We start from the raw sequence: 18123 nt of genomic DNA on the forward strand, positions 1-18123 counted from the left end.
ATTCTGTCTGTATTCAGTGTCCCTGCTCCCTCCCCCCCATTTCCAGGTGTGTGCCTTTCCATGCTCGTATCGTCATATTACAAAGCCAGGTTTTCCGTCCTTGTTTTATAAGAATGTGATCCTCTATCACGTAGCTTTCAGCACCTTGTTTTTCTCACTTAACAGTTCCGTGGTGGCGCTCTTTCCAAGTTATCAGCTTCTTCATCTCCTTCCTGACAGTTTCTCTGAGGTTTGGATTTACATCTGTGAAGGGTCACGGGGACCGAGTTTCGGTAAGGAATTCAGGACATAACTTTATGACTCAGAAAAGCCGAGGTGACTTGCTTTGGTAAGGCGCAGGACCCCCAAATCCTATCCCTATAGGTGACTCACTTGAGAAAGCCCCTTTCCTGGGCCTGATGTTCCCTGTCCAGAAAATGGGGATGTTTTGGCTGCTTCCGGATCAGGTCTGGGACACTAGGGTGCCCCCACCACGGGCGTCTTTGTATCTTTGAGTCTCTAGCCTGCGCGGAGGGGCTTGCGTCGCCCTGCCGCGTGGTCCTCTACCTGCGCACGTTAATCATTATTTGCGCCCGGGCCCTGCAGCCGCCGGAGCCTTTACCTCCGCTCCAGCTAGCAGCGCAGCGAAATTTCCCCGGGCCCCCGCGGAGCCGCCAATTGCTGGATTCCAGCCGCGGGGCCGAGTCTCCACCCACTGGAAAAATTCCTGGTCCGCCCCTCCCTCCCTGCCGCAGTAGCCCGGGCTCCGCTCGGCCCCGATTTCCTGCCGGGCACGCTGGGAAGCCGTGCGCGGGCTGGGGTCCCCGGGGGCCGCGCTCGCAGCTGGCCGCGTCCCCGGCCGCGGAGGGGGTGGCAGTGGGCGGGAGCAGCCGGCCGCCTCAGCTTCCTCCGAGTGCGACTTTCAAACTCGCGCCCGCGTTGCGTCGGCACCTGGAAGCCCCACGCGCCGTGAGTGCCCGAACCCCGCGGGGCAGCGTCCCTCGGTGAGTGTCCCTCGGCTCTCCCCTTTCCCTCTGCCGGTGCTTTTGGACGAATTGGCAGTGCCCTCAGTCGTGGCACCCGCTCCAGCCTCCTGCGGCGTGAGGACTGGGGCGGGGGGGGGACCGAGGAGGGCCCGGGGCTGTGTTGGCTTCTCCCAGGGCGACCCTCCGGTGGAGGACTGGAGCGCGGGAGGGTTATGAGAGGAGACATTTTACGTCCTTTGGCCCCCATCCCGGAAACAAAAGGAGCGAATGCGCTGGGTGGCTCCCAGCCTCAGTTTGAAACCAGGGAAATCCGCGAGGCTGAGCCCAGTCCCTCTCCCTGCGCGCTCGACTGCCGAGGGCTGGTCCTTGGCTGGGATTGTGGGCCCGTAGGGTGGGCCCTTCTGGGAAAGGACCGGGGCCTCTGGTCCTGGAATCTTAAGAGAGACCAGTAGCTTGTTCCGGGTTGGTGCCATACGGCGCTCTCTCCCGGGAACCTCCGCACCATGTCCTGCAGGGATTAGAGTGGATGTCAGAAACGGGTGCCGGGGAGCAGAAAGCACAGAGGCCACTGGGTGCCACTGTCTGCCCCGCCTCCTGGACTCGTTTTGGTTATTTGCACCCCATCCCCTCAGCCCTTGGATTTGGAAAGCCAGAAGAAGGCGATTAAACTTGAAATTTTCAAGACATACGTAGCTACTTTTACTCTTTGGGAGCTACTTTTGAAACAAAAAAAGAAGGGAGTAGGAAATGTCACGGTTGGGGGCGGAGAGGTGGGGAGAGTGGTGTTAGAGGCTGGGAAAAAGTTTCATCCCTGAGGTCACTCACTAAGCTGTTGGCCAATGAGAGGCCCATCCCCTGCCCTGGAGCCCCCAGGAGGCCCCAGACTGCGTTACTCTACTGGGAATCTTGGGGTGGGAAGGGGGCTCCCAGAACCTCCGCAGCCGTGCTTCTGTATGCAGCCCAAGCACAGGGCTCTTGCTCAAGAAATAATAAGCATAGAGAGTAATATGACAGCCCAGACAGGGGGAGTGGGCTTCCGGCTCAGCGTACTAGCTGCCCAGTCTTTGGGAAAATGACTTTCCAGCCCCTCTGCTGTGCTGGGAGGGTGGTCCAGAGTGACTCCACCCCAGCCATCCCCAGCAGGAAACCTCAGGAGTAAGAACCAGAAGAACGAGTATACAAGAACCCCCTTCTCTCCTGTGGTTCTGGGCTGGCTCCCTGATTCCTGACTAGGAAGACTCCATCTCCCCCCCCCACCCCCGTACCAAAATACCAAACCCTTTGCCGGTGAGTCGATATGACTCCTGGTGACCCCATGTGCTACAGGGTAGAACTGGTCCATAGGGTTTTCTTAGCTGTCTGGGACTGACTTGATGCCAGGAAACAACAATCTTTACGAAGTAGATTGCCAGGCCTTTCTTCTGCAGTGCTGCTGGATAGGTTTGAACCACCAGCCGTTAGGTTAGTAGTCAGACACAAACCATTTGTCCCACCCGGGTGTCCCTTCCACCCTTGTAGACCTGCTGCTAGCTCTCCTGCTGCCTCTGCTGCCTCCTACTCCCTGGAAGGTTGGGTAACCTCTGGGCTCCCGGGATATCTTGCTCCAGGGATGGGGCAGTGAGTTTGGGATGGGGTAAACTGACGTCAAGTTCTAGGAGCAGAGGGAGTGGCTTGTTTAAGAGCTACTTTGGGGCCCTTTCTACTGCCTTTTATCAGAAATGGCATATCAGGGAGAGTGGAAAGAGCACTGGACTTGGAGCCCAGCACAGGTTTTTGTCTGAGTTTTAGTCCCAGCTCTACTGCACGGCATTAAAGATTGATGGAGTCACTTGGGGTGGAAGGCACCTCAACTTAGCCTACTCAGTTTGCACATGAAGACCGCAGAGCCCAGAGAAGTGAGGTGATTTCAGCCTGCACCCTATTGGTCAAATAGGGACCAGAAGTCAGATTTCCTTACTGCCTGTCTAATCTATACTTTTTCCAACATGTCCGGGGCTGGTAGCTTATTTTTTCTGACTTAGTTTCCACATACATAAAGTGGGGTTACTTGCCTGCCCTTTCATGTAAGGGTTGTGGTAAGGATCAAATGAAGCCACGTAAGTGGAAAGTGTCCCACAGACTCCTTTACAAGATAAAGGGCATACTGGCTAGGACGGGACCTTCTGGGTCTTTACAGTTTACTGGATGTGTCCCTGTGTACAAGAAGGAGATAGTAGATACCAGAACCAATGGTGGGAGTTTATACCCCTGGCCTGTAATATCCCAGCTCCTGAGTAAACATTTGCCTTACCAAATCAACAGCCGTCCCAGAGTGGCTGTGTTTACACAGGAGGAGGCCAAAGGTCATGGCCTGAGAGGATAACCTGGGCAGAGGGAGAAAGGGATGAGTTTCAGATGTATAGCTTGTCCCCCACTCCCTTCAGAACCTCCTGACGCTTCTGGCCCCATGCCAGGGGGGTTGCCACAAGCACAGGCTGGGCCCTAGCTTTAGAGGGTTAAAAGTGAAGCCATCTGGCTATTCTCTGTTGTGTTGGGGGTTGAGGGGACTCTGCGTGTCAGGAGGGTGTTGCCTTTGCAGCTGCACTGAAGACTGTCTTCAGCTCTTCATATGTGTACCCCCCCACCCCCCCGCACCCCAGGCCGCCTCTCTGGCCAGTTGCATGTCCATAGGCCATTGTTCCAGGCCCAACCCACTCCGCCCCCCTCCCCAGCAGATGACCTCAGCTGAGTCTTGGCAGCTGAAAAGCACTACTGCCAGCAGGAAGGATCTACTAGAACCCCTGGGGGACCTGGCAGACCCTCATTGGTTCTTGTTAGGCTCATCTAGGGGCAACCGTCTAACCCCCAGCCAGTTCCTCTCACTGTCTTTTTCTTTTCTTTCTTCTCCTGAATGGATGCATCATCCTCATTTCCTTCTTACACTCACATCTCTTAGTTCTGTGTTAAAGTATTCATTCATTCAACAGTGATTTATTTAGCACCTACTATATATATGAACGCGCAGTCACTTGGGTGGTGCATATGGTTAGCACTCTGAAAGGTTGAAGGTTGAAGTCTACCCTGAGGTATACCAGAAGAAAGGCCTGGCAATCCACTTCTGAAAAACCAGCCATTGAAAACCCTATGAAGCACAGTTCTACTCTGACACACATGGGGTCACCATGAGTCAGAATCGGCTCGAGGGCAGCGGGTTTGTATACGAATGCTGGGTGCTGGGATACACAGTGCATGGGACGAACAGCAAGCCTGGCCCTCATGGAGCTCACGTTGGTTCCAGTGAAGGAAAACGACAAGAGCATATTAGTGATAACCAGGAACGTATGATAGCAAAGGTGGATGTGACTGTCATTGGAGGAGTGAGGTGACATGGTAGATGGGGTGGCCAGAGAAGCTTCCTGAGGAAATGCTTGAAGGAGGTATTTTCTTCCTCTCTGACTTCCCTTCCTTGAAAGTCATTTCAAGCAACACAGAGGCCTGCCTAATCTGTGTTCCGGAGAGGCCGCTCCTTGGCTTCCTTACCAAGGCCTTTATTTTGGTTCTCCTTTAGATAAAAAGGTACCCTCAAGTCGGTGCTGACCGCATGTGACTGCATGCGACAGTGGAACAGCTCCATAGATTTTCTAGGCTGTAAACTTTACGAGAGCAGATCACCAGGTCTTTGTCCTGAAGAGCCACTGGGTGTGTTCAAACTACCAACCTTTTGGTTAGCACCCGAGCACTTTACCGTTGTGCCACCAGGGCTCCTTAGTTCTACTGTGCTCTCATCTTCAGTCCTGGAAGCACAGTCAGTGGCTTGAGGAGCCAGGTTTGGAGTTGGACATACCTGAGCTCAAATCCCAGCTAGACAGTTTCTGTAGCCCTTGTAGCCTTTGACGTGGTGATAAACTTAGAGTTGGAGTTTCTCACCAGTAAAGCGGAGTTAATCATCATACCTACCACCTGTGGTATTGTGAGAGCAGACAGTGAGATAATGTGTTCTAATGCTTAGCAAAGCCTATAGATGTGTTTGATAAATGGTAGTCTTTTATTATTATTTCTCCAGCCAAATTCTAAGATATTTAATGCCATTGCTAAGGACTATAGATGAAAATCTTTCCATTTTAAATAATAGGTTGTTGCTGTTAGCTGCCAATGAGCTGGCCCCCAACTCATGGAGGAAGTGGGGTAATTAGAACCCAAAACACCAAACCCGTTGCCATCAAGTCGATTCTGACACATAGGGACCCTATAGAATAGGGCAGAACTGCCTTATAGGGTCTCCAAGGCTATAATCTTTATGGAAGCAGGGTGCCACATCTTTCTCCCACGGAGCGGCTGGTGAGTTCCGAACTGCTGACCTTTCGGTTACAGCCGAGCGCTTAAGCACTGTGCCACAGGGCTTCATTTTAACCAAGAGAAATTAGAAGGAAGTGAAAACAGAAAACCAGTTAGTGAAAACCTTCAGCGAGAGTACCCCCAGTGAGACTTTTCTACCATAGATTTCTGATGGCTGAGGATCAGGGCTCCCAGATGTGTGCTGCCCTCCCTGGTGATTGGTGACCTGTGGGCAGCCTGACCTTTCTTGCCCTGGAATTCCCCCTGCTTGCAACCAGCCCTTATGAATCACATCTTCTTCCCTGGCCTCCAACTTGCCTCACAGCTTGGAAGGCAGCTTCCTTCCCACCACCTCCCATCTCGTGCACATGTTAGGTTCTGGGGAGGGAGCTTGGCAGATGGTGGGTGGAGCTGTTCTCGGAGAGCCCGTACAGGTGGCAAGGGGATTCTCATGGAGGCTCTTAGGCAGCCCTGCAAAGAGATTCAATAAGGGTTCACCATGGACTAGAATCTTCAGACAGACAGATACAGAATGACAGACACAATGAGAGTTTAGAGTCAGGTCTCACTCCACTCCCACTGCCCAGCTCTGGGCTGCTCCCAGCCAGCCTATCAGGTATCTCTTCCTCTCACAGCTGAAGCCAGCCCTCAGAGGGAGGGGCCTGATCTAAAACCCTGCTGTGAAACATAGTGAACGGTTTCCTGGGGGCCCTGCCCTGGTTCAGGAAGTGAGGGATGGACAGTGGAGAACAAGGCTAAGGGAAGTGCTCATCAGCCAGACCACTTCCCCTGAGGGCCTTATCAGGGCCTCAGAGGAAGTTGCAAAAAGAGGGTCTGAACAACCCCAAGCATTTCTGTGATGAGAAGGTTTAGGTGGCCTCAAGTGGTGGGTGGACTGGCCTGTGATCAGAAGAAAGCCCATCCAGAGATACTGGTGGTCCCTCTGGGATTAGCTGTCTGGGGACAAAGGCTGGTCTTGCCATCTTGGTCTTTGCTCTATTATTATTTTGATTAGAAGTGCTCTGAGAGCAGGAGCTATGCAGGAGCTTTGTGCCTACTGTAGCATCGAGAAGGAACAGTGCAGGATGTGATCAGCAGGGTATGAGCTGGAGTCCCATCCTGACAGTAATCTGGGCTTGATCAAGTAATCAAGAGTTTGTTTCATGGGGTTGGGGGATGAGGCATGGTGGAGGTCAAGCCCAGCTGTGGGTGGGCTGCTGCCCCTTGGGGGATGCAAACAGAAGGGAGAGGTGGGCTTGTTAGAGTTCTCTTGCTGACCATTGGGGAGGGAGTGCTGATTTAAGCTCAAGATATGCGTTTTGAAGGACTTTTACTCTATTTCATGTTGAGCAGACTCTGGACTTAAGGTCAGGACCTCGGGAAGGTTCTCGTGAGCGCAGTGGCGGCTGTGACAGCCTTTTGGAAACACAGTTTGAAGGTCCTAGAAGTTGCTGTGATCATTGCTGGGGTCTGGGTTGAGAACTGAAGGGAAGGACCCAAGAGGAGAGATAAGTTTCATAAGTAGTAGAAGCTCTTGAAAACTCATATCTATCCTTTACATCCCAGGCTGTGAGACTGTGTGTGTGTGTGTGTGTGTGTACTCGTGCGTGCATGCATGTGTATGTATGTGTGCACACTTGTATCAGAGGTTCTTGAGCAATAGATGGGCAAGTATTTATTTAAAGGAAAAACCAAGGAACAAAAATCTAGTGCCGTCGAGTTGATTCCGACTCATGGCGACCCTATAAGACAGAGTAGAACTGCCCCATTCTGTTTCTAAGGAGCACCTGGTAGGTTTGAACAGCCCACCTCTTTTGCTTAGCAGCTGTAGATCTTAACCACTACGCCACCAGGGTTTCCATTTAAAGGAAAAGGGAACCAATATTCATGCAGCCTCTATATCCTGCTCATTGCCACAACCCCCAGTACCTGCTGCATATTAGGATTCCGATAAATATTTGTCAAAAAAGTAAAGCCCTACTGTGTGTTGAAACTTTAGGGTTTAAAGACATTTTCGTACTCTTCACAAGCATTCTATTTCTGTCTGAAAGTGTCCAGGATGTAAGATTCTAGGAAATTAACCTCTGGTCAGCTGCTCTGACATTGGGGCAGACATTTCCTGGGCCTGCTGCAGAGTTTTCCCCCATGGAGATTGGGCCCAAATTGGACAGTGGGGTGTCCAATTACAATTATAAATACTATGCCATAACACCTTTCCTGTCCTGAACTGCTATCTGTACATAGCTAAGGAGGCCCTAGATCAGCCAAAGATTCAAATTCCTGTACTTTCTTCATATTAGACCCCTCAGACCCTGTTTAACTCTTACATATAAGCTGTGATCTTATTTCCAAGTCCACAATACCGCAAATCAGAGTGTAAAAAGATCAGCACAGAGAGGAAAAATGACCATAGTGTGAACGAGAGATGACAATAAGCACGGAGATGAAAACATCATGAAAAGCAGGTACTAGTGTATCAGCCGGAGGTCATTTATTTAGAGTGATAGCTTGGCATGCCTTGGCCGTAGGGCGAATCATATGTTTGATAATTGATGCTCTGCTGTAATGGTAACCCTAAGTCATTAAGAAAAGATCAAATTATGTTCTCTTGACTCTGTTTAGGACGACAGGGGAGTGTATAATGCTTTTTAAAAAGATTTCCATTCAGGTTGACTAAAATTTTAAAGTGTTGGTACTTAGGTAATAATATCACTAATCCTGAGGCAAGGCAAAAGAGGTGTTGCTATTCCCATCTTATAGATAAGGAAACCGAATCCCCACAAGTCTGGGTAACCTGTCCAGGATCACTCAGCTAATATTGGGCAGGGATGAGGTTTTAACTTCTGAATGACTCTGTAGCACAAGTTCTTAGCTATACCCCAGACTGTTTCTGAACTCTGTACTGTCTTGAAAACATGGCTTTTTGGACAGCTCTCTACCCAGGGGTCCAGCTAGCCAAGGCTTTAGCGTGTTGCAGTACAATCTTAATTCACTTTCACTCAAGGGCATTGCCAGTTATCCTATAGGGTACTTGCCTCAGTGGGAACAAGAATGCTTTAGATGTGTTTACATTTTCAGCAGCTACCTGGTTGCCACACAGCGCTTCCTGAGTCCAGAAAAGGATGGGGAGGAGCTGCAATTTCAAAAATCCCAGGCTTTTTTCCAACAGGAGCTTTGTTCCTTTGTTTCGGTTCTGGATGCTGGGGAAAGATGCTGTGCTGTGCAGTCTTGGTGCTGGTTGGTTCCAGTTGGTCCCCAGGGTGGCTGGGGCTCAACCCTGTATGGGAACCCCTATCCCGTGTTCCTTCCATCCAGATCTGGCAAATACTAATTTTACCATGTTCTTTCATTTCTTATAGAGATAAAATGTTACAGATACACTGAAAGTATCTTTGTTTTTCTCCTTTTCTCTTCCCTCCTTCCGCAGAAATATCCATTCTTCTGAATATGGTGTTTATCATTCCTATGCATGTTTTAGTTCTTTTTACTTTTATCTATTTTTTTTAATAAGTAATTTACAGTATTTTGTTATTTTAAATTTTACGTAGAATTTTTTTTTTTTAGTATGTGGAAGGTGTCGTTCTTGAACTTGGCATTTTTTATTTAACATTTTTTTCTAGCTTTATCTTTGTTGATATATTTAAATCCAGTTTACACATTTTAACTGATACATGGTATCTATTGTATGATTTTTATCGAAAGTCTCCTATTGATGGTCATTTAAGTGTTTCCATTTTTTTCACTACTATAAGGAACACTGAATTGAACATCCATTTGCCAGTCTTCCCTAGCTATATACCAGCAGTGGGATTACTGAGTCATCAAGATACTGCCAAGTAATGCTCCCAAATGGTTTGTAACCATTTTTTAAATATTTGTAACAGAAATAGACAGCTCCTATTTCACTAAAATTTGGTATTATCTCTTCTACTCTGGTGGATATGAAATGGTATTTTAAAATTATTTTAAAAACCAGTTTCTAAAATTTGCACATCTTTTGATTACAGGGGAGCCCGGGTGGCGCAGTGGTTAAGAGCTAAGGCTGCTAAGCAAAAGGTCGGCGGGTTAAATCTACCAGCCGCTCCTTGGAAACCCTATGGGGCAGTTCTCCTCTGTCCTACAGGGTCATTATGAGTCCAGGGCAGTGGGTTTGGTTTTTTGTTTTGATTGCAGGTGGAGTTGAGTGCCTTTGATATTTATTGGCCAATCATGTTTACTATTCTGTGAAGTTTTGCCCTTTTCATTAAAAAAAAAAAAAAAAAATTTTTTTTTTTTTATAAACTGGGTAATGCACTCATATGATTCAAAATCTAAAAGGCTCCCACCTCTGTCCCCTAGCCACCCAGCTCTCCGCCTTATGGCATCCAATGTTAGTGGTTTTTATGTACTTTTTTAGAGGTAATTCAATCCCATACTTATTTGTAATTGGGTTGTCTTTTTCTTGTTAATTTGTAGGAGTTTTTAATATGTATGTTTGTGTGTTAAATAGTCTTTTGTAGGTTATGTGCATTACAAATATCTGTGGATTGTCTTTGTTAAGGGTGTAATTTTTCATAGAGGCATTTTAAATTTAATGTCAGATTTAACAGTCTTGTTTGTACTTTCTGTGTCTTGTTCAAGACATCTTTTCCTACTCTGATTCTTACAAAATATATAGCTTAATATATATTTTCTTCTAAAATTTCAAGTTTTGCTTTCCACACTTATATTTAAAAATCTTTTGGAGTGTATATTTTATATGGCACTTGTTCTCAACCCTGGCTATACTTAAAATCTCCTGAGGAGTTAAAAAAAAAACAATGCCTGGGCCCTACCCTAGATTGGTTCAGTAAAACAAAAATATCTTGTGGTGGTGCCCAGGCCTAGTAGTTTTTACTGAAGTGCTCCAGGTGACTTTTATGTACAGCTAAGGTTGAGAACCACTCAGCCTTGGAAGATGAAGCTGATTTTATTTTTTCTAGAGCAATAGCTGATTTTCCCAGCACCAGTTATTGAATAATCCATACTTTTCCTGCTGACTTGTTGGCTTATAAGATATTTTTTATACTTTTGTTGAGATATATTTCCACATACCTTAAAATTCACCTTTTTAAGTGTGTATTTGAATAATTTTTAGTGTATTCACAGAGTTACACAACCAGTACCACAGTATGCTTTTAAATATTCATCACCCTCAGGAAGAAACCCCTTGTCCCTTAGCGATCATTCCCCATTCCCCTTCCCCCACCAGCCGTAGGCAACCGCTAATGCACTTTCTGTCTCTGTGGATTTGCCTCATCAGGACATTTCACATAAATGTGTGACTGCAATGTGTGATCCTTTGTGACTGGCTTTTTTTACTTAGCATAATGTTTTCAAGGTTTATTTATGTTGTTTGTAGCATGTGTCATTACTTCATTCTTTTATTATTGCTGGATAATATGCCATTGTACGGATATATCACGTTCTGTTTATCCATTCATCAGTTAATGGACATTTGTATTTTTCCATCTTTTGGTTATTATGAGTAATGCTATGAACATTTGTGTACAAGTTTTTATGTGGAAATATGTTTTCAGTTCTTTTGGGTACATACACACATATATGTAGAATTGCCTGGTGATATGGTAACTGTAGTCCTGGGTGGCGCAAACAGTTAAGCGCTTGACTACTAGCCGAAAGGTTAATGGTTCGAACCCACCCAGAGACACTTCTGAAGACAGGTCTGGCGACCAGCTTCTGAAAAGTCATAGCATTGGAAGCCCTGTGGAGCAATTCTGCTCTGCACATACTGGGTTGCCATAAGTCGGAATCGACTTGACAGCAACTAACAACAACAATGGTAACTCTATGTTTAACTTTTTGAGGAACTGCCAAACTGTTTTCCAAAGCAGCTATACCGTTTTACATTTCCACCAGCCATGTACAAGAGTTCTACTTTCTCCAAATTCTTGTCAACACTTGTTTTTTTATTTTAACCATCTTAGTGGGTATGCTCTACTCTGTCCTATAGGGTCGCTATGAGTCAGAATGGACTCTATGGCAACAGGTTTGGTTTTTTGTTTTTTAGTGGGTATGAAAGGAGCCCTGGTGGTGCAGTGGTTAAAGCGCTTGGCTGCTAACAGAAAGGTCAGCAGTATGAACCCACCAGCTGCTCTGCGTGAGAAAGCTGTGGCAGTCTGCTTCCATAAAGATTTGTAGCCTTGGAAACCCTATGAGGCAATTCATCTCTGTCCTGTAGAGTTGCTATGTATTGGAACTGACTCAACTGCAGTCAGTTTGGTTTTTTGGGTAGTGGGTATGAGGTGATATTTCATTGTGATATTACTAATAATGTTGAGCATCTTTCATGTATTTATTGGCCATTTGTATATCTTCTTTGGATAAATGTCTATTCAAATTCTTTAACTGGGTTATTTGTCTTTTTAAAGTTGTTTTAAGTGTTCTTTATATATTTTGGATGTTAGTCACTTGTCAAATATATGATTTACAAATATTTTCTGCGTTCTGTGGCTTGTCTTTTCACTTTCTTGATAGTGCCCTTTGAAACACTAAAGTTTTCCATTCTGATGAAGTTCAACTTATTTTTTTCTTTCGTTGTTTGTGCTTTTGGCGTTTTATCTAAGAAACCATTCCCTAACTTAAGATTATAAAGATTTACTCCTATGGTTTTTTTTTCCTGCAAGTTTTATAGTTTTAGCTCTTACATCTGTGATCCTTTTTTTTAATATTCTCTTATGTTTTTTAATTGAGGATATTTTACATGATGGTTTTATATTACCATTTGTGTCAAGGACCCCTGCCCATATACACCCCCCCACATGGTTTAGCTTAACTGCAAAGAAAACCATTTCCTTAGTCAAAAGATTGGTTCCTTGGTAACAGGGTTGGTTCCTTAGCGATAGGGTTGAATCTGTGTAAAAGATCACCAGCCTGTCCGAAAGAAGCAGAAGTTAAGATGGGGTATGAGACCAGACTGTGAATCAGCCATTTTACTTTAGCCAAGTGTTCAGTAATTTTTGGAGTTCCATGTTGTTGTTGTTGTTAGGTGCCATCGAGTAGGTTCCGACTCATAGGGACCCTATGTACAACGGAACGAAACACTGCCCAGTGTTTGTTCGTTCTTTTGACTTGTTCCAGATCTCCTGCTGGAATTTCCAGTTCATTGCCTGGCCTATGGATTTGGGACTTGCAGCCCTGTAATCATGTGAGCGAATCTCTTAAAATAAACTTTCTTCGATAGATAGATCGATAGATACTATCATGGATTGAATTGTATCCCCCCAAAATGCGTGTCAGATCACAAAATGGTGAACAACCACACAATGTGGCTAGGCCATGATTCCTAGTGCAGTGTGGTTGTAAAACATTTTGTGAATCTGTGATTCATTTTAAGAGGATTTTTATAATGGTGTGTGGTAGGGCTCCAACTTCATTCTTTTGCAGTTGGCTATCCAGTTGCTCCAGCATTATTTGTTGAAAGGACTATTCTTTACCCATTGAATTGTCTTGGCACCCTTGTGGAAAATCAGTTGACTGTAAATGTGAGGGTTTATTTCCATTCTCTCAGTTCTGTTTCATTGATCTATATGTCTGTCCTTATGCCAGTACCACACCATTCTTGATTACTGTAGTTTTGTAGTAAGTTTTGAAATTGGGAAGTGTGATTTCTCCAACTTTGTTCTTTTCTGGCTACTTTGGGTTCCCTGCATTTCCATATGAATTTTAGGATCAGCTTGACAATTTTTGCAATAAACCAGCTGGAATTTTGATAAGGATTGTGATGAATCTGTAGATCAATTTGTGGAGTATTACAAGTATTTTATTGTTTTTGCTGATATTATAAATTGTTTTCTTCATTTCATTTTGGATTGTTCATTGCTAGTGTATAAAATACAACTGATTTTTGTATATTGATCTTGTATCATGCAACATTGCTGAAATTTTATTAATTCCATTTATTTTATTTTTTGTGGATTCACTGGGATTTTCTATATACAAGCTCATGTCATCTGTGAAGAGATATTTTACTTCTTCCTTTCTATTCTAGATGTCTTTTATTTCTTTTTCTTGCCTAATTGCTCTGGCTAGAATTTCCAATACAGTTTGAATAGAAGGGGTGCCAGTGGACATCCTTGTCTTGTTCCTGATTTTATGGGGAAAGCATTCTTTCTCCATTAAGTATGGTGTTAGCTGTGAGTTTTCATAGATGCTCATCAGATTGGTGACGTTTCTTTCTATTCCCAGTTTGTTGAGTGTTTTTATCAGGAAAGTCTATTGAATTTTGTCATGTTTTTTTCTGTCTTTTGAGATGATCATGTTGTTTTTGTACTTTGTTCTGTTAATATGGTATAGTACATTGATTTTGGATGTTAAACCTTTCCTGGGATAAAATCTACCTCATCAGGTATGTGATCCTTTTTATATGTTGCTGGATTTAATTTTTAGTATTTTGGTAAGGATTTTCACATCTGAATTTCCAGGAGATATTGGTCTATAGTTTTCTTGTGATGTCTTTATCTAGCACCAATATCAGGATAATATTGGTCTCATAGAATGAATTGGGAAGTGTTCTCTTCTGTTTTTGGAAAGATTTGGTGAAGTATTGGTATTAATTCTTTTTTAAATGTTTGGTAGTAGAATTTGCAAGTGACATCATATGGGTTTGGGCTTTTCTGTTTTAGAAGTTTTAAAATTACTTATTCAGCCTCTTGGTATAAGTCTATTAAGATTTAAAATTTTTGGTGGGGTCAGTTTTGATAGTTTGTGACTTTATCTAAGTTTTCTAATCCTGTGTAATTCTTTACAATATTCTTTTTATTCCTTTGGTATTCTGTGTTTACATTGCAATGTGTCTAAATGTGGATTTGTTTTTGTTTAATTTGGTATGTGCCTTCAATCTGAGGACTAATGTCTGTCTTCAGTTCTGGAAAATTCATGTGCATTATCTCTGAATATTGGCTCTTCCCCATTCTCTCTTTTCTTGTGGACCTTTAGGAACCTTCTTATCCCATACTCTGTGTCTCTTAACGTTCATACTTTCCATCTTATCTTTTTGTGTTGCTTTCAGGATGATTTTCTAAGCCCATCTTTCAGATCACCAATTCTCTCTTTGGCTGTACTTAATTTTCCATTTAATGTAACTGTTGAGTTTTTAATATCAATATTTATATATTTTGTTTCCACTTAGTACTTTTTCAAATTGACTTTTTTATATACATTGTCTTTTTCATTCATTATGTTTATTGTTTCTTTTATTTTTCCAGTCATTTTAAACATTCATTTTTAAAAATCTTTTCAGTTTTTTGTTTCCCCCTAATTCTTAGATTATCAACTTGTTCCATCTTCTGACTTTCCAGGTGATTTGTTTTCTTGCATGGTTTGTGATTTTTTTTTTTTTTTAATAGCTCCTCTTCAATGAGTTCAGACTTGGGTGCTTAAAGTCAAGATATTTAGGAAAGCGTGCAGCTATTGATGGTGATGAGGTAGGTCTAGGGTATAGCAGATGTGTGAATGGGTGGCTATGGTAGGTAGTAAGAAAAGATTGGAATGCTCTTCCCTAAAGCTTGTCTGGCTGCTTCTTATTATATAGGCCTCTGCCCAAAAGTCTTCTCCTCAGACCTTTCCAGGCCCTCCTATCTAAGGAAATCCTCCCTTCCAGCCACACTCTGTCTCTTTTCTCTGCTTTATCTTCTTCAACAGTTATCACCATCCAAAAATATTTATTTGTCTACCTTTTTTGGCTTTCTCCCACTGGAATGTAAGCTCTGTGGAAGCAGGGATTGCCTTATTCTCTGCTACATTCCTAGCACCTGGCATAAGGGATTCTATCAATAATTATGAGTGAGTTTGAGTAGACCTCCCTTCTGGCAGGAAGTCTTCTCAGCCCCGATTCTGCAGCTATCAGCTGGCCTGGTTTTGACCAGGCAGCAGAGAGGAGATGAGCAGTGTGGCTACCTCGTCACAAGCTTTTTTCTGTGCATCCATCCTATATGCTTCAGCCTTTTTCAGGGACCTCTTTACACAGCTGTCAAAATCAGTAGTGGGGATTTGGAAATCTGGGTAGGAAGGGACACAAAAAACATGGTTCTTACCTCTGTTGTTGTTGTTAGCTGCTGTCAAGTTTGCCCCTAACTCATGGCTACCTGTGCACACCGGAATGAAACACTGCCTAGTTCTGTGTCATCCCCATTTTTGGTTGCAGATCAGACCATTGCGATCCATAGGATTTTCATTGGCGGATTTTGATTTTGGAGGTAGATCAGCAGGACTTTCCTCCTAGTCTGTCTTAGTCTGAAAGCTCTGCTGAAACCAGTTCAGCATCGTAGCAACACACAAGCTTCCACTAACAGATGGGTGGCGGCTGCACATGAGGTGCATTGGCTGTAAATCGAACCCGGGTCTCCCTCATGGAAGGTGGGACTTCTACTCTGAACCACCACTGCCACGGTTGTAATTAAGACAGAGCAACCATAAGAAAACAGTTTAAGATAGTTGCCACTCACATAGCAGCTGTGAAGATTAATAGCTGCGGCTGTAAGAATGTGCAGGTGGAGAAGGGCAACCTGTGTACTTGACCCTGGGCTACCTTCTGTGGCCACATAGGCAGGAGAGTTATGAAGGCCTTTACAGGAGAGTTAGGAATTCCCTCATGACTCCATTTTGGATTCTTTCTGAAGGTGACCTCACTGAGTTGAACTCGTTCTGAGCAAAGTGTTGCTTACCAAAAGGCAAAAACTGAGAGCCTTCCCATGAGGGGGCGCTGAGGTGGCTTTTTTCCATTCTGTATTTGGCCCCATCTCTTGATCACTGTGGGAGGTGGTTTTGTGAAGTGATGAAGAGCTCTGGGAAGCATGGATTCCAGCAAACCCTGGCTTTCCATCTTACCTAATTGTATGGCCCTGGGTGAGTAAATAGCTCTGTATCATAGGGGTGTTGTGAGGAAATTCCATTATGTGTTTAGCACAGTGCCTGGGACCTGTTGCCGTGAGTTGATTCCGACTCATATTGATCCTATAGGACAGAGTAGAACTGACCCATAGGGCTTCCAAGTCTGTAATCTTCACGGACGCAGACTACCAATCTTTGTTCTGTGGAGCAGCTGGTTAGGTTCAAACGGCCGACCTTTCGGTTAGCAGCGGAATGCTTAACCACTGGCCACCAAGGCTCCTCCTGATAAATGTTAGCTGATATTATTCCAGCCTGGGATCTTGGGAGCCACTCGTGCCTTAGTTCCCTCATCTGTAAAATGGGTTATAATACTTGATACCTACCTGTCTCTCCCCTCTACCTCTGGCTGTTGTGAGGACAAAAGGGTTAATACCCTCAAGGCTTTGAGAGCCTGGAAGGGGGAGGTGCGGCATAAATAGAGTATTGTTGTGCTGGTGAAGGATCTGGCTTTGTTCAAGTGTCTTCAGTATTTAACTTCCTGCATTTAGCTTGCTATGTGTTTAACTGCTGGAAGTATTTGCATGTCCACAGCAGTGTGGAGCTCACCTGTGTCCTGGGTCCTCACCCAGCCGGGATCCGTTGAGTTGGAGTGAGAAGCTGCATTTCCCTACTCCCCCAAGGAATCAGGAATGAGAGAAATGCAGAAAGTATGACCCACACGCGGAACTGGTTCTGAATAGGACGTTTATTGAAGCGGGTTTGCAGGAGGCTGCGGGCGCTTTAACTCCCGAGGCTGTTGGTGGCAGCCCGCTGCTCTCCCCGAGTCTGTTAACTGCTCGGCTGCCGGCTGCCCTGCCGTGCGGGGGAGGATGCACCTCCCTGGCCCCCCGCAGCCCTCTCAGTGCTCAGATGGGAGCCCTTTTGAGGAAAGCGGTAGGTACCAGGCTGGGATCAGGGCAGGGGCTGCAACCACTGTGGCTATTCAACTCTGGGCCTCCAAGCCTTGCCAACTTGTCTACTAGCAACTCCCCCAAGAACCCTGGCCAGCCACAGCCTTTGGGACAAAGGGCATATTTCTCCCTTGGGGGTTTAGAAACAGGACAAAACCAGCGCGGGTGTAGGGAGCTACTGCCTTTTTTTTTTTTATCCTGCCCTGGCTTCTTCCAGTGGATTTATCTATTGTGGCTGGGAATACCAAGATAATCTTGTGTTCTTTTCGGGAGGTGACAGCAGATGGTTCTGTTAGGGGCTTTGGAGGGTCTTCGGATCGCAAAATTCAGAGTTAGGTGGTTAGAAAAGGGGGCTGTTCCTGGAGAGCCCCTACACTCACCCATACCTGTATGTATATACACACTGGGAAAAGCAGAGTTAACCACTCACTTCTTCCTGAAGTTGTTTTTTTTTTTCCTCAGAACGCACACAGTGCAGTTGTTTTGTATAAAATCAAGTGGTAGCAGGTGGGGCAGGTGGAAGGCGATTCTCTCCACCCTGTCTCATCCATGATGGACACCCGGCCAGGCTGGGCCGCGGAGGCACGGAGGTCAGGGAGCAGATTGCCGCACCGACCTGGCTGTTTCTTCCAACCCTGAATCAAGGGTCTTGCTTTTCCAAGGGCAGGACTTTGCTGCCTGGGCTGTGTCACCCATGCCATGTGCACCCTCACCCCACCCCTATCCCAGAATCTGGGGTTTGGTGACAGCTGCCCCTTCTGTCAGAATCCTTGGTGGCGTGGTGGTTAAGTGCTACGGCTGCTAACCGAAGGGTCGGCAGTTCCAATCCGCCAGGCGCTCTTTGGAAACTCTATGGGGCGGTTCTACTCTGTCCTATAAGGTCGCTATGAGTCGGAATCGACTCGACGGCAATGGGTTTGGTTTGGTTTTGGCCCTTTCTGTCGGAATTCTGGTCTGTAACCCCTCAGTTAAGGGAGAAAGCTCCTCTCCTCCCACCCGGGAACTGGTTCGATGAGTTTCTTAGG

General features: G+C 45.4%; 1 protein-coding gene across 7 annotated transcripts in view; it reads left to right on the forward strand.

The window, feature by feature from the left end:
* The first annotated feature begins 853 nt into the window (after window positions 1-853).
* Window positions 854-18123, forward strand: part of PLEKHG3 (pleckstrin homology and RhoGEF domain containing G3) — a 46898-nt gene continuing 29628 nt past the window's right edge. For 6 of the 7 annotated variants that reach the window (XM_023546248.2, XM_064292596.1, XM_064292598.1 and 3 more), the window contains exon 1: window positions 854-983. The gene's annotated coding sequence lies outside the window, so the exon portion shown is untranslated. The remainder of the gene's footprint in view (window positions 984-18123) is intronic. The other variant, XM_023546247.2, reaches the window with a different exon arrangement.

This window comes from Loxodonta africana, chromosome 10 (assembly GCF_030014295.1).
Source record: "Loxodonta africana isolate mLoxAfr1 chromosome 10, mLoxAfr1.hap2, whole genome shotgun sequence".
Taxonomy (NCBI): domain Eukaryota; kingdom Metazoa; phylum Chordata; class Mammalia; order Proboscidea; family Elephantidae; genus Loxodonta; species Loxodonta africana.